The 13,532-nt window shown below is 39.5% G+C and overlaps 1 long non-coding RNA gene across 1 annotated transcript in view; it reads left to right on the top strand.

Moving 5' to 3' along the window:
- LOC104315767 (uncharacterized) overlaps positions 1 to 13,532 on the top strand; it is a 123,981-nt gene that overhangs the window by 61,135 nt on the left and 49,314 nt on the right. Inside the window, exon 3 of the long non-coding RNA XR_011327697.1 lies at positions 1,795 to 1,844. This is a non-coding gene — a long non-coding RNA (uncharacterized lncRNA). The remainder of the gene's footprint in view (positions 1 to 1,794; positions 1,845 to 13,532) is intronic.

Raw genomic sequence — 13,532 nt, forward strand, 5'->3', positions numbered from 1 at the left:
CCAAAATATGTTGATCTATTTAAAATCTGGAGGAGTGTGATGAAATCTGTACGTGTGTGGTTTTCCTTTGTATATTTGATTGTACTCTGAGTTTAATTTTTTCTGGATTGTTTTTTTCCTTCACAACAACATTTTGAGAAAAGAAATGTCATTTTTTTAAAACCACAAATATTGGCTGTGCATTTTAGAGGCAAGCACAACAAAAACAGTGGCCAGGTCATTAGTGAAAAACACACTTCATAAAGCTCTATTGTTGTTTGCTAAATTAAATAGCTTGAAGTTTAACGGTGTCCCTTTTAAAGGAATGAAATGATTTCATAGCCCCTGATGATACATGTATTTATTTCATATTGAGATTTTAGAAGTTCAATTGATTAAGAGTCAGAAAACACTTCTTATGCATAGTTGTCTGAATTAATGAGATACTCTGTTTCCTTTGGAATGCATTGGTGTTTTTCTGATGCTGAAGGTTGGATACCACATGCTAAGATCAATATGTGGTCACTGTTTTGAACAATTAATAGTTTTATTCTTTGGATGTGTTTTTCCATCCAATTCTACAGCATGTTTACGAATACCATGCTTCCTTTATTGATTTAGGAGAAAACGGTGTGACATGGCGTGAAAACTAACACGCTCAGGTGCCTGTGATGATTACTGCACCTTCCCTGTATCTCACGGCTCTCTAGGTTGTTGGAAAGGGAAGTTGAGCAGGTTGGCAAATCCATGTTGGCATTTACTTGTTGCTTTGTTACCTCCTCCTGGCTGTAAACCCTAGCCAGAGTCAGGGTTCTTTCTGACTGGTGCCTTCCTCTTTCCATCTTTTTTTTTTTTTCTCCCCCCCCCTTGCAAATTACTGTTTTCAGCAGAACAAGAACAGTGCTAACCTGGAGTGATGAGATGTCTCTGTACTTCATTTTCCAGTACGTCCCCTGTTATTTAGTTATTCCATTATCTGGAGCATGCTAGTTCTTTATGGAGGTTTGAATAGTTCTTCCAGGTCACTACTTGGCATAGTAAGGGAATGAGGAATTTTTTGCTGCTTCTGCTAAAGGTTTACTAATTATGTTGCTAAATAGAGAATGTAGCATTAAAGCATTCTTTTTAAGGACAATACTCTCATAATTCTACTTAGTAGATTTTTTTTGATTTGTTTTTTTTGGTTGCTTGCTTTTTTTGTTTTAAACTTCAAAATGCTTTACAAACAATAATGAATTCCCGGTAAGGAATGGGTATACTTTCTCTGTTTTTACAGATTTGAATCCAAAGCCCAGAGCAGGACATAATAGCCAACCCATTTGTATTCAATGCCCACTGAAGTATCTTGAGGTGCCTGAAACATAGGGCTAGCAGATACAACCCGAGACCAAGGGAAAGTCATTGCCTTTCTGAAGTAGGTGCTGGAAGGCAACAAGGAACAGTCATAGAGTCTAACTACATACCTGTCTTTGGGCAATTAAATCCTTCTTTACATTTCTTCACTTTCTCTATGGCTATGAGGAATTTCTTTGGTAAACTCTGCAATAGAATTTGGAATTCTTCAGTGTTACGCTCAAATCACAAGGTAGTCTCCACAGTTCATCTTGATAGAGCAGTTTCATGTAACAGAAATACTCTGGCAATCAAAATCAGAGAAACAGAAATGAACGATGGAAATGTTTTCCCAGTGCTGACTAAAAGCAAACAGTAAGCTTCAAGCATTAATTAACAATAAAATGAGAAACTTCAGTTCAAGCAAATACTTTTTTTTTTTTTTTTTTTAACAGAATTTGTCTTTTCTTTGTTGTATTGCAGGAGAAGAAATGGTGACTGAGTTATACACGTGAACCAGGACAATCCAAAAAGTAAGTCAAGGAAGAATGTTCATTTTGCTCTTCTATAATACTATAGGCCAATTGTTCTCCAAGACATCCATTTAATTAAAAAGGCAACTAGTCTTCCTCATTTCTTTGACTGTGAGTGTAGCATATGCAGTTTGTAGAGCCGTTCTTAGTTCCCTGGTTTCAAGCTGTGTGGTTCAAGGTGAGTTGCATTAGGTAGATCATTTCTCTCCCTTTCTCATCACTGTGCAAGGCATAAAATAGTTCAAGATTGTGTCGTGTAATTGCATATTACTGTTGTTGTAGCAGTGATGGTCCAAGGATGCGGAGAGGAGGCATTTGTAGGGAAAGGCTTTATCTCTTCTTAGAGTGTTTCTGATAAAATCTGAAGAATCGGACGAACTTGCAGGAACACAAGAAAGGCTGGAAAGGGGTTTTGGGCTCCAGAGCTTGTTAGTATTCTCTCTAATACCAGTTGGTGTAAGAAAAGCTTTAACCTTACTTTAAAGCTGCTGTATTTTTGGCTGAGTATTTTTGAATATATTAAAACCATTTACTTGAGAGTACTCTATGTATTTATGGTTTAGCACAGGAGTTTTTTTCCATTTTGGTCAAGAAAGCAGGATGTTTTTCAGTGGTATTATAGATAGCAAGCCTTACAGATCATCTTTCTGATTCACTTGTAGGAGACAATGGCAAATTTTAAAGATACATGCTTTTAACTGTCTTAAACAGAGCATGTATTGTGTGATAACAACATCTACATTGCAGTTGTAATAACAAAACCTAAGATTATTCTGAATTTGGTTTCACACCGGCTAACAAGTGGACTCATTAAAAGACTGCGTGAAGTTTTCTATGTATTGTTGACTCAAATTTAAAATATCTATAAGTCTGCAAAATGTGTCGCGGCTTGCTTACTAAGGGATGAGTATGTTCTTAACACATAGGTTTTGAAATTATTGTCCAGTTTGTCAAACAGCCTTTGTGTGGTACTTTATTTATAATTTTTCTATTACTTATATGAATGTCATTTTAATTTATACCCGTGTCTCTTTTTTGTCTGAGAGGTTTAAGTAATTCTACAGACTTGCTTTTTATAGACACTTTCTATTAAAAAAAAAAAAGTCATACAACATGTGTCAGGCATATGCAATTCCTTCAGCATCATGTTTTCCACACTGATTTAATAGCTATTGAGTCTCCTCAAATATTCTTGTTTCCAAGACCTGTTTTATGGTAATAAATCTTCTTGGCTGTAAAATTCTTGAAATGATTCAGTAGGACAATTGTTTCCTTAGCACACTCCCTCAGAGATAATAGTTAGAAATGGAAAAGTCCTCAACCAGGTCAGCTTTTTCCCTGCAACACATGTAGTCAGTGCTGGAAGTGATAATGAAATCACCAATGTTTGTTCTGGCAAACTGCTATTGTCCGGTGCTTCCTACTATCCTGATTTCTCTCTTGGTAATTTACAGAAAGTTTTCTATTAGAGTGTCATGCTAAACTACATTGAGAAATGCCTAGCCAGGTAAAGAATAAAAGCTGTGGCGTCATGTAATGCAGCTCTTCATTTTTAAAAAAAAAAAAAGTCTGTCTCAAAATTCATATCAAAAACATGAATAAAATGATCAAAGACTTAACTTCCCTATCCATTTGCACATGAGGCTAGGGGAGGGTGCAGTGTGCACACGAAGTTTTTTGGCGTAAACAATGGTACAATAAGAAAAGATTCATCCAGTCTAGTTGTTAACACCTTCCTTCTATACAGTGAGTGCCATTCATAGTTGTTGGGTTCTTACAACATATCTAAACTGCAGCAACAGTGAGCTACTTCAGTATTTGGTCCGTTGTGTTACCAGCTTGTATTCCTTTGGGTTTGTCAACAGACTACCTTTCAGAAACTGCAGGACCACATGCAGGACAACTCCAAAATGAATGGTGTGGTCCTTGAGGTAGATTGTAATTTAATGAATGGTCAGGCATGCAAGGGTGATTAAGTTGTGATACCTGGTCTGTTGATCTCTGGAGGGTGGCCACACATTATATAATCTGTGTGGCTTTCTGACAACTGGAAAAGGCTGTTAAAATGGGGCATTGTTCACTGGGAGCAGGTAAGAAAGGATTTCTGCCAAGAGCCCGTAAGGAGTTCTGTGTATTAGGTTTCCAAGGCAATCCATTAGGTGGTTCATCTGGAACATCATGTGTGCAAGGGAAAGGGAGATGTGTTTTTGCCAAAACTTTCTGCACAGCTGGAGCTCCAGGTAAAAACACCAGGTTATACTGGGAGAGATGGAATCTGTTGATCTTACAATTTATAACTTTCTGAAATACTGTTGTTTTCTTTCTTCGATGTTTTTCTAGTTGGACATCTAGGTTGCCCTACACTGAGGGAAGCGGTAAGTTCTGGGGTTAGTTCTTCCATGGACATTTCCTTTAAAATAGCAGGCTCTGGGATCTGACATTCTCTTTCCTACCTCAGGATAGGAAATAAAGCTTTGCAGTTCCCCCAAGATTTATAGCAGATTTGCAGTATTAAATCTGCTCTTACCTTTGTTTTGGAAAAGGGAACCTTGTATTCTTACTGGCCTTACCTGCCAAACAGAGATACTTCCATTTAAACTGTGCATTTTAATCAGATGCTTTTACTGCAAGGCATAAACCTTAGGGTTTTCAACGTTGTACCTTAAAGTGATCCAAAATAGCTTTTGTTATACTCATAGATACTGCTAGTCATGATAGAGAATAACCTCTGCAATTAAAAGGTGGGCTAAAAGATTACTTCTGCTCTGTAGGATCTTGACAAGGGTACATTGTGTCATGTCAGCATATTCCTTCCAGTTAATATCTTACAGAAGAAAAGGTAATATTGGGGACCATTTTACATATGTGTGTGTGCATGCACACAGATGTTTTTAGGGTTGGTAGAAGTATTTGCTGCCATAGTCCTGTCTGAATTGTTGGTTGGTTGTTGTGTGAAGATGGAGGGTGGTCCAATAAATGGACCAGATGATGACAAGCTTTTTATTGGCAGTTGCAGATCTGCTAACTCATGTACCTTCCACAAAGTCGCTTTGTCAGTTGTGTTTGTCAGTCATGCCTGTGAAGTGAGGGCACCATATCTACTACAGATTTCAGATGTAATGATACATATTAATATTTTGACTCTTCAGCAGTAAAAGCCTAATATCTGACCTCATGAGACAGCCCACTCCTTGCACATATGTGAGCAAACAGGTGTCATGAAGCATATTGCCATTCAGTCTGGTGGCTGAGAGAGGTGAGTGATGAGGAAGGTTTGAAGAGAAAGGCACAGGCAGCAACAGTAAAGAAAGCCATTTTCCTCTTCAGGTATCTGTTTTCTTCTGAGAAGGTCCACTAACATATATGGCATGAAAGGAGACAAACCACAAAGAGGTCAGTGTTATTGGATGTGTGTGAAGTAGCCATTAACACAGGCAGTGGGTATTCAAAAAGAAACTCTCTGTTTGACAGTGCTGTCTTCTAGATGACTTAGAAACATAAAAACACAACTTATTTTTAAAAGAGCACTTTTAATTTTTGTCAGTTATGAAAGTACCTGTAAGTTCAATGTGTGCTTTGCAAAGAGAGGAGCATGCTAAGGCTAGTTATCAGATTTCCATTTTATGAGTTGTATCTGTGGTATGATGGCTTCATACACAAAACTCTGGCACCACCATTAACACTGAGAAATTTTTATGTGCACTTTGTAGGAGCACTCCTCTTGTGCCACATTAATAGGAGCTGTGTGCTGGAGCAATATGTGTTGCTCACTGCACTTCATTGGACTAAACAATGGGCTATCAGTCAGTCTTGGATTCTCTCTCTGCAGCCATATTCTAGGGTGCAGGAAGCCCCAGGGAGCAGGACTCTTCTATCTTCTTTTTCCCCCTTTCCCATAGTAATACAGCTGCTAAAGCAACTTTTCTGCAACTGAAAAAGAGGTGACGTATCAATCTGGAATATGTGCATCTGTATTCTCAAGAGCTGGCTTTATACATTCCCAAGCTAAGTGGTAAATAGCATGTGTTCTTGCCTTTCTCACCTGTGCTCTCTCTGTTAATCAGAGTTTGTCTGATACTCCAAAGCTGCAGTTTTCTGAAGACTTCTAATGTTTGAAATTGGAAGACACCTAGCAGCAAAACCTTCTCTTTTTTTTTTCTTTTTTCAATTTGCTCGTAAAGCAAGATAAAAGCACTTGCTTTCAGATCTTTTTAGATATCTAAGATACAGAGTGTACCCAGAAATTCACCTTTCACCTGTTGGCAAGCCGAAAATGTAAATTCAGAGATCATTTAGTTGTCTACCTTGCAGTGGTGCTTACTCTGTCTTTCTGAATTCTCCTGGGCAAATAAATCTGCAGACAGACACACACAGAGTAACGGAGAAATGCAGGATCTTAAATGCACCGTTTCTATCTGTATCAGTTGCAGCCATGTTTGTCTCTTGGTGCTGGAAAGAGTGAGCATCAGGCAGAGGATGGGGTACTCGTCTTTTTAAACCTCTTTCTGTGGAAATGCTAGGTGAAAAAATATCTTGTTGATTATATAAATACTTGTGCATTGGTAATCCTTTTTCCTAACATGGAACTCTGAGAATAACAAATCATTATTCGACGTTATTGAGATTTTATTTTTCCCTAACTGAGGCTAATTTCTATAGCTCAGGGGTGGGAGCCTATATCCTAAAGGTTATATATGACTCACAACTGTTTCATATAGCCTACTACCACATTATTTATTCACATTAATATAGAACAGTACTGACACGTTTATTAACATATGGACATGGCTTGCTAAATGTTTAAAAGCCTTGGCCCTTGGCTAGAAAAAAAAAATTCTCTGATGTTGCTGTGAACTGCTCTGATGTGCTGTATCACAACCCATTTTCACTTGCAAAGACACCAAGTGTTTGTGAGTAGCCTTAGTCATCAAGTCCCACCTCTGTATAAGCCCGCATGCGATGGACAGAGAGAAGTCACTGCTGCTAACATTCCGTCTTCTGAGGGATGGAGGCAGTACAGCCCATTCACTTCCAGCTCGGAAATCACAGCCTTCTTGAGCCTGCAGTTTTATGTGTCATATTTATATCACACAGTTCCATTTGCTTTGGGCTTTGAGTCTTGCATGAAGGTAGTGGGGAAAAAAATGTAACTTCATATGAAAAGAAAAAAAAAGGATTTTATTCTTTAAAACATGGTATCATTACAGATACGTGAAGTGATGAACATGGCTAAAATACACTTCTTTCTAGTCTTTCAACACCTCTTCTATGAGACTGAAGTCTGTCTTGTCTTCTGTAGAAGAAATGCTTCTTCCCTTTTCCCCCTTCATCCTGGCTGTTGTGTTGTCATGAGACATGCCCTTTCTTCACTGAATGTCCTTCTTAGCTCACCGGCTTGGAGAACTAAGACTAACTGCTCACGCTGGAAAATGACAACCAGCTCTGTCAGCCTTCCAGGAGGAGAGCTGTTTGTCCTTTTTCGTAGGGTGATTGCTATGTGAGTGGTCAATGTGGATGGTCCTCTGGGTTTCTTCCACTGGTATTCCACTGTCTGCAGTGTCTTGTAATCCTTCTGGATGGGGCAAGCTCTGGATGAGACTGAAGTTGTCTGAGGCAGATGGTTTTCTCCATATGGAACCAGCCTCCCAGTGACAGGACAAGGTAGAACAGAGGAAGGAACAGAGAGGAAGTTCACATCTTGGTGGATATATCTGTCACAAATAATCACGGAGATTTCCAGTCTGTTTTACGAGTTTAGATGTATATCAGTACCTTCCGTGTAATGTAAGAGTTTAAATACCCGAGATGTCTTTGAAAATAAAGTACTTAATGTTGCCTTGCATACAAACAACTATCCAATTTGAAGCTTGCTTTAAGAAATTATGGGTGTTGTTACTCTTAACTTTGATGGAGGAGATGAGCTTTAAGGAGAGCACTTGGGGTGTAAAGGTACCGTGACAGGTATAGAGCAGAGCAAGGATGAGAACCCAAGGATGTTTTCAAAAGCTCTGTGGCCAACAAAGGCACCAGAAGCCATGTCATACACTCTTCAGTGTGATAGGCTCTGCCCAGTCTATTTAGTGTCATTGGAAAGCCAGATACATTAGTCTGAGCAAAGAACAGTGCAGATGGCACGCATACTACTTCTGATACCCAATCTAGCTCGTTTACAGCTAGCTGTCTCTGGATGCTACTGTATTAAGCTATGTAAATTCTCAAGAGGCCTGCCACCCACTGCTCTACTTGTAAGTGCAAAGCTGTCTGCGTCTAAGCTACAGAATGCATGTGTAAGAAAAGTAAATTTGTTGTTAAAGGGATGCTCTTAAAAATTGTCTTCATCCTTATCATTCCCTTCAGAAGTGTGACATGTGGTGGATTTGTCAGCATTTGGATATTTGTTTGTTTCATCTCTGCTGGCAGTAAAGTGTATATACAGCTGATACATAATAATACATAAACACATAAAAATACGTAATAATAATACATAAAACACACTATGCATCATATTATTGCAGGAAATCAGAACATCTTAAATATATACGTTGAGCAGCATCTGAACACTTTCAATTTTCCTACAGTTTCCAAGCAGTATTTTCTCTCCTCATAAGACTGAGTGCTAGTTCAAACCTGTATTCATTATGTCCATGTGAAAAAGAATTTGCCTTTAGATTAAAATTTAGGACTTTCTTTTTTTTTTTCTCTTTTCCAAATCTCTTTTATATTGTATGTGTATAGAGGAAGAAATAATGGGTGAGATGATACCACGTTAGAAAAAAAAATCTATGGATATGGAGCTCAGAATTAACACTTAAAACTATGTGGAAAACCTTGTTGTAGTGCAAAATAAGATAGAGGGTTTTTTTAATTAAAAGGGTAATAGGACACAGACATGGAGCTTGGAGATCCGTATTCTGTTTGTACTTCTCATCTGTTGCGTAAGCTTGGACAAGATGCTTTGCATTTTATTGCTTCATTTCTCCTGTCAGAGATGTGTATGTTTTACTTGCCGTTGGTAAAGCACTTTAAAATCTTGAATTAGTATTATTATGGACTTCTATAAGCTTACTTAAAATCCTTTTCCTCCTCACTCATGCCTTCCCAAAGAGAAGAATAAATAGAATTTTTTTTTCCAAATGATATTGATTGACTGATACTCTGCAGCTGCTTAAAGTAGGATTTAACTGATCCTTTCTTTTGTACAAACATCCACTGAACAGCTTCAAATCGAGAGTACTGTTGGGTACATTGTGTCTCTTAATTCTGTTATGGGCATGGTCTGGCAAGAATTATTTCCTTGTTCATTTTACTTAGCAGGCTGGAGTTTCAAAACCTCCTGGTGTAACAGACCTTTGTAGAGTGCTTTACATTAACATTGGCTAATCTTACACATCAATCAGCTAGAGCTTGGAGCATCATGTATGGGTGGCTTATCTATAGCCTGATGATGACAGAAACACAGTTTGTATCACCAGAAGGCACACTGTCAGGCTGTTAATGGACTCTGCATCATCATCATCGGGTCCTGTGGCACAGCACTTCAGCAGCATTCCTGAACACGTAATCACCTTCTGGCCCTCAGACCTGAAGAGCTGATGTACCCATACCAAACTGCCATTACCCAGCAGCAACGGACAGTGTCGTGTGGCACAGCAAGTATGAATCTCTGTGCAGAGAGTTCTCATGCTGAGATGCTGCTACTGTTGCGAATGCAAGAAGTGAATTCAAGCAGGCATTAAACTCTGTGGATGCAGTGGTTAACCAGGAAAATGCATCCTTCTTGCACAGCCAAGAGTTGCAGAAATAGTTTAGTTCAGTGGAGTTAAATCACCACGCTTAAAAGAAACAACTATCCAATGAAACATCTTTGCTTAGAAACAGCCTGACACACTGATGTGCAGCTTTGCATTCTCCGTTAACGTTACCAGCATCCTGGCAAGAATCCCACATACAGAGCTGAGGAAGTAAATAGTATAAAAGCAGAACTGTTTGGGCTTTTTGTTCTGCACTGATCTGTCAGCCTTGCCGCAACTGTACTGCGACAGAGCATCTATATTCCACATCTAGAAGCACAGAGAGAGTGTACTCCTGAAGGATGGCTACGGAGCGTCACTGTCTTTCAGTTCAGGGCTGTTAAAAGCCCTGCAGTATGTATACAAGCTAACTGTAATTTATTTTAATTAAATACAATAGCTACATACATATGGCAGAAGGGATAAGACAGGGATTCCCCACCTCAAATTTGTTCTCTTGATGTTTGGATTTCTTTGCTATTGTCTTACCTCTCACAGATTTGTGCAGAGATGTCTCATCCATTCACTCCTGTGCTGTTAGCAATGGCATCTGTCTTTTGAAATACAACAAATTTTCTTAAACTTAGTCTGTTGTTGAGAAGCCATTCTTGTTGTATGGTAGTGGAGGCATCCCTGTCCTTCCTGACACACACACACACACACCTATACAGGATTTATTTTAATTAGAGAGCTACAGGAAGCAGAATCCCCATCCTGTGGGAGCCTTCTCATATCTGATTTTTATTTTTTAAATTAGGGAGCTTGGAGTATCCACCCTGGGGCTGGCAGGCAGCCTGGCAGGAAGCTGGACAGACTGGCCTGCTGGCCAATCTTGTTGCCTTTTATAGAGCATTTTGGTAAAATAGGCACATTTCCATGACAATCAGTGTTTTGCTGTGTAAAACTTGTTATGTTTGGGAGTTTTTTGAGCGGCTCTAGTTTTAGACTGCAACTTGTGACTTCTGGGGAATTGTTGACTAATTTTAGTAATTACTGTAGATGATTTTGTGAGAAGAGGTGGTGTTTCTATGGAAGAAAATCCTCTTGGAAGGATGTTCTTCAGCTGGTATGATGCATATCATTGTTCAGGCAGGTGAGTTAGCTGGCAGGAACCTATTGTTCCCCATCCATAAGCCTTGCATAACAACAACTGTTCCCAATCAAATTGCTTCCAAGTGTTTTCTGTTTCCTTAGAATGGCTTGCCTTGGGGGAATCCAAACCATGCAGGACCCGAATCTCCCACCTTTTTTGGTAGTGCAAAGTGCTAAGGTAATAGCAGTCAGTGGGGAAGTACAACCTGGGAGAAGTGACAGAAGCCTTTAGGTCTGGAGGACAGTGTCTAACTGCACTCCATCTGCACAACTGTGCCTGGTGCTTAGTCGGGACATAGCTGTGCTGCTGTTTCACAGATGTCTTGCAGCTAGAGCATGGCACTGTAGCATATGTTTTTGAAGCAGGCTGCATTGTCTCATTAAATCATGCTAGTGCTAAACTGGGCTTGACTCTTTAGGCAGTCCAGTTCGACCTCCTGCTCAGAGTAAGACTGATTTAGAATTTACATCGAGCTGCTAAGGGCCTTTACTACTTGAAAATCTTCCAAAAACAGAGTTGATAACCTTTCTGTTCCCATCTTCCAGTGTTTTTATAGTGAAGGTGTTTCTTTTTCCTTAGGTCTAACCAGAATTTGCCTTATTGCATGTCATTACTGTTGCTGCTTACCGTTTGTCTGTGTGCTCATGAGAGGAGTCTGGCTGTATTTTCTCAGTAACCCCTGTAGGTAACCAGAGGGCTGATGAAGGGGTTTGCCTAATAACTAGCATTCCGTGTGAGTTTGCAAGCTGGATCCAGGTATCTTCTTTGGATCACTCTTCCTCTCTTGGGCCATGGAAGTGCTAGAAAGAAGCTGAACTTGCATTCTCAAGACACAGTGCTGCTATTGAACGATGTTGACATTTTCTGGACGTCTTTTGCATCTGATGTAAAACCCCTCAAATCCACTGGCACAACAGAACCAAGTGTCTAGCACTTTAGACAGATCAGACTGATCTTGAACATATTTTCTCTTTTAGTCCTCTTCAATAAATGAATCTGCCTCCTGGGAAGATTCTTTGCATTATGAAGCATTTTGAGGTTGTGAGTTTACAATGAATTGCAAATTAGCAGTTCAGTGAAAATAATTTCAAGTAAAATAATACTTTGTTTACTTAAGTAGGTGCTGCTTTCAGAGGAGACATGAATGTAACTTTGATTCTCAGAAGCAGCTCATGTCGTAGTGGCCTTTGAGTATGTCTGTAGAATGGATCTGATGTTTATACAGACATTATGAATCGTCTGTATCATTTTGAATGAGCTGCTCTTAAATGGAATGCCATCCTTTAGGGAAGTATATATTTGAAAATGCAAAAGACTTCATATGGTTTGTTGTTAGCTGTTGGAGCTCCAGTATTTGCACAGTCGCTGTGTAAAATCTGCAAGTGTAAATCCCATCAGAGGGGAACCTAGACAATAACTAAGAGCACCAGTAAAAAGAATGAAGAGGGTAGCTTTCCCATCATGTAATTAGTTTGAACAGGCTTGGTGGTTCTTGCATACACATAGTGCAACTTCACAGGAGCCCATCCAGATTCACAATAGGTAAGTAGTTCCTCAGAAATCAAAGGAGGTATAATCTTATAAAACTTGCATAATAGGAAGGTTTGGCCTTTGTATCCAGAAGCTAAACTGGCTAAGCAAACATCTAATACTGACTTGATTTCTGAGTCTGACTTTGAGTATGAAACTTATCTCTAGCAAAATGAAACATACCTTTTTTTAAAACATATTTAGCTTCTTCGTCAAAAAAATATGTACACCATGTGCTCCTGCCTTAGCAAAAGGTAACTATTTTAATTCAAGCATTTTGTGCTTAACTGTTTTCTCCCTGTTTTCTGCTCCAGTCGTCAAGATGCATAGAGAACTAGAGGTCTGGTAACATGGCTGTTGCTTAAATAAAACTACAGTGAGATTCAAGAGTTTACAGCCTACAAGAGTTAACTCTGCAAACTGCTTTTTCCATACCCATGAAGCATGAGTCAGATTTTGCAAAGTGAGTCAAATCTATCCTCAGATTCATTTGAAGACACTGTAATGGATATATAGTCTGAAGCAGTATTACGCATAGAAATGGCTTATTAAACTAATTTGGTTTGCAGTATTCCCTCTGAGTGGGAAGGGGGACGGGGTGGACAGAAGTGAGGGGGAACCATAGAAGGAATGGCAGTTCAGGTGTACCTCAGTCCCCAGAAACGGCAGGTAGTCCTGCAGTATGGAGGTTATAGAAAGATTATCTTTAATTCACCGCTCTTGTTGGGGTTTGCCAAGGCCTGAGAGGTGGTTAATGCAAGTATGCTTACTCTTGGTGATGCAGCTAAACTGTGGTCTTCAGCCTGACAGCACCACTTAAATGAGGATGAGAGTTGTCCCTGGACTTGCAGAAGACTGGCAAAGCCTGCTTGGCTCAACCTTTGACATGTGTGTTGGGGATCCAGACATAAGCCCTCTCCCACAAGAAGGGCAGTATCTTCCTAATACCTTCCTGGAAATAAATCCTTTTCCCTTTGCTTTGCATTCTTCCCCTTTATCTTCACCTGGCCAGTGTTCCTATGCTTAAAGCTGTCTTCCAAGGTCAAATATGCTGGAGCTGCAACCCTTTACCAGGATGTGACTCCTGCATGTTTTGCTGGCTGTGTCATGCAGAAACACTCCCTTTCCTCTGGAGGAATTATACGACAATTAAACTTTGAGGCACAGTCACCTTCCAAGTCTCAGTTTCTTCTCCTCTCTTTCCATGTTTAACCCTCCCTCTGAGAAATCTCTCTTTTGATTGTGAATTTTGACCAGGAAACTAATTTGATGGCT

Source organism: Haliaeetus albicilla, chromosome 14 (assembly GCF_947461875.1).
Source record: "Haliaeetus albicilla chromosome 14, bHalAlb1.1, whole genome shotgun sequence".
Taxonomy (NCBI): domain Eukaryota; kingdom Metazoa; phylum Chordata; class Aves; order Accipitriformes; family Accipitridae; genus Haliaeetus; species Haliaeetus albicilla.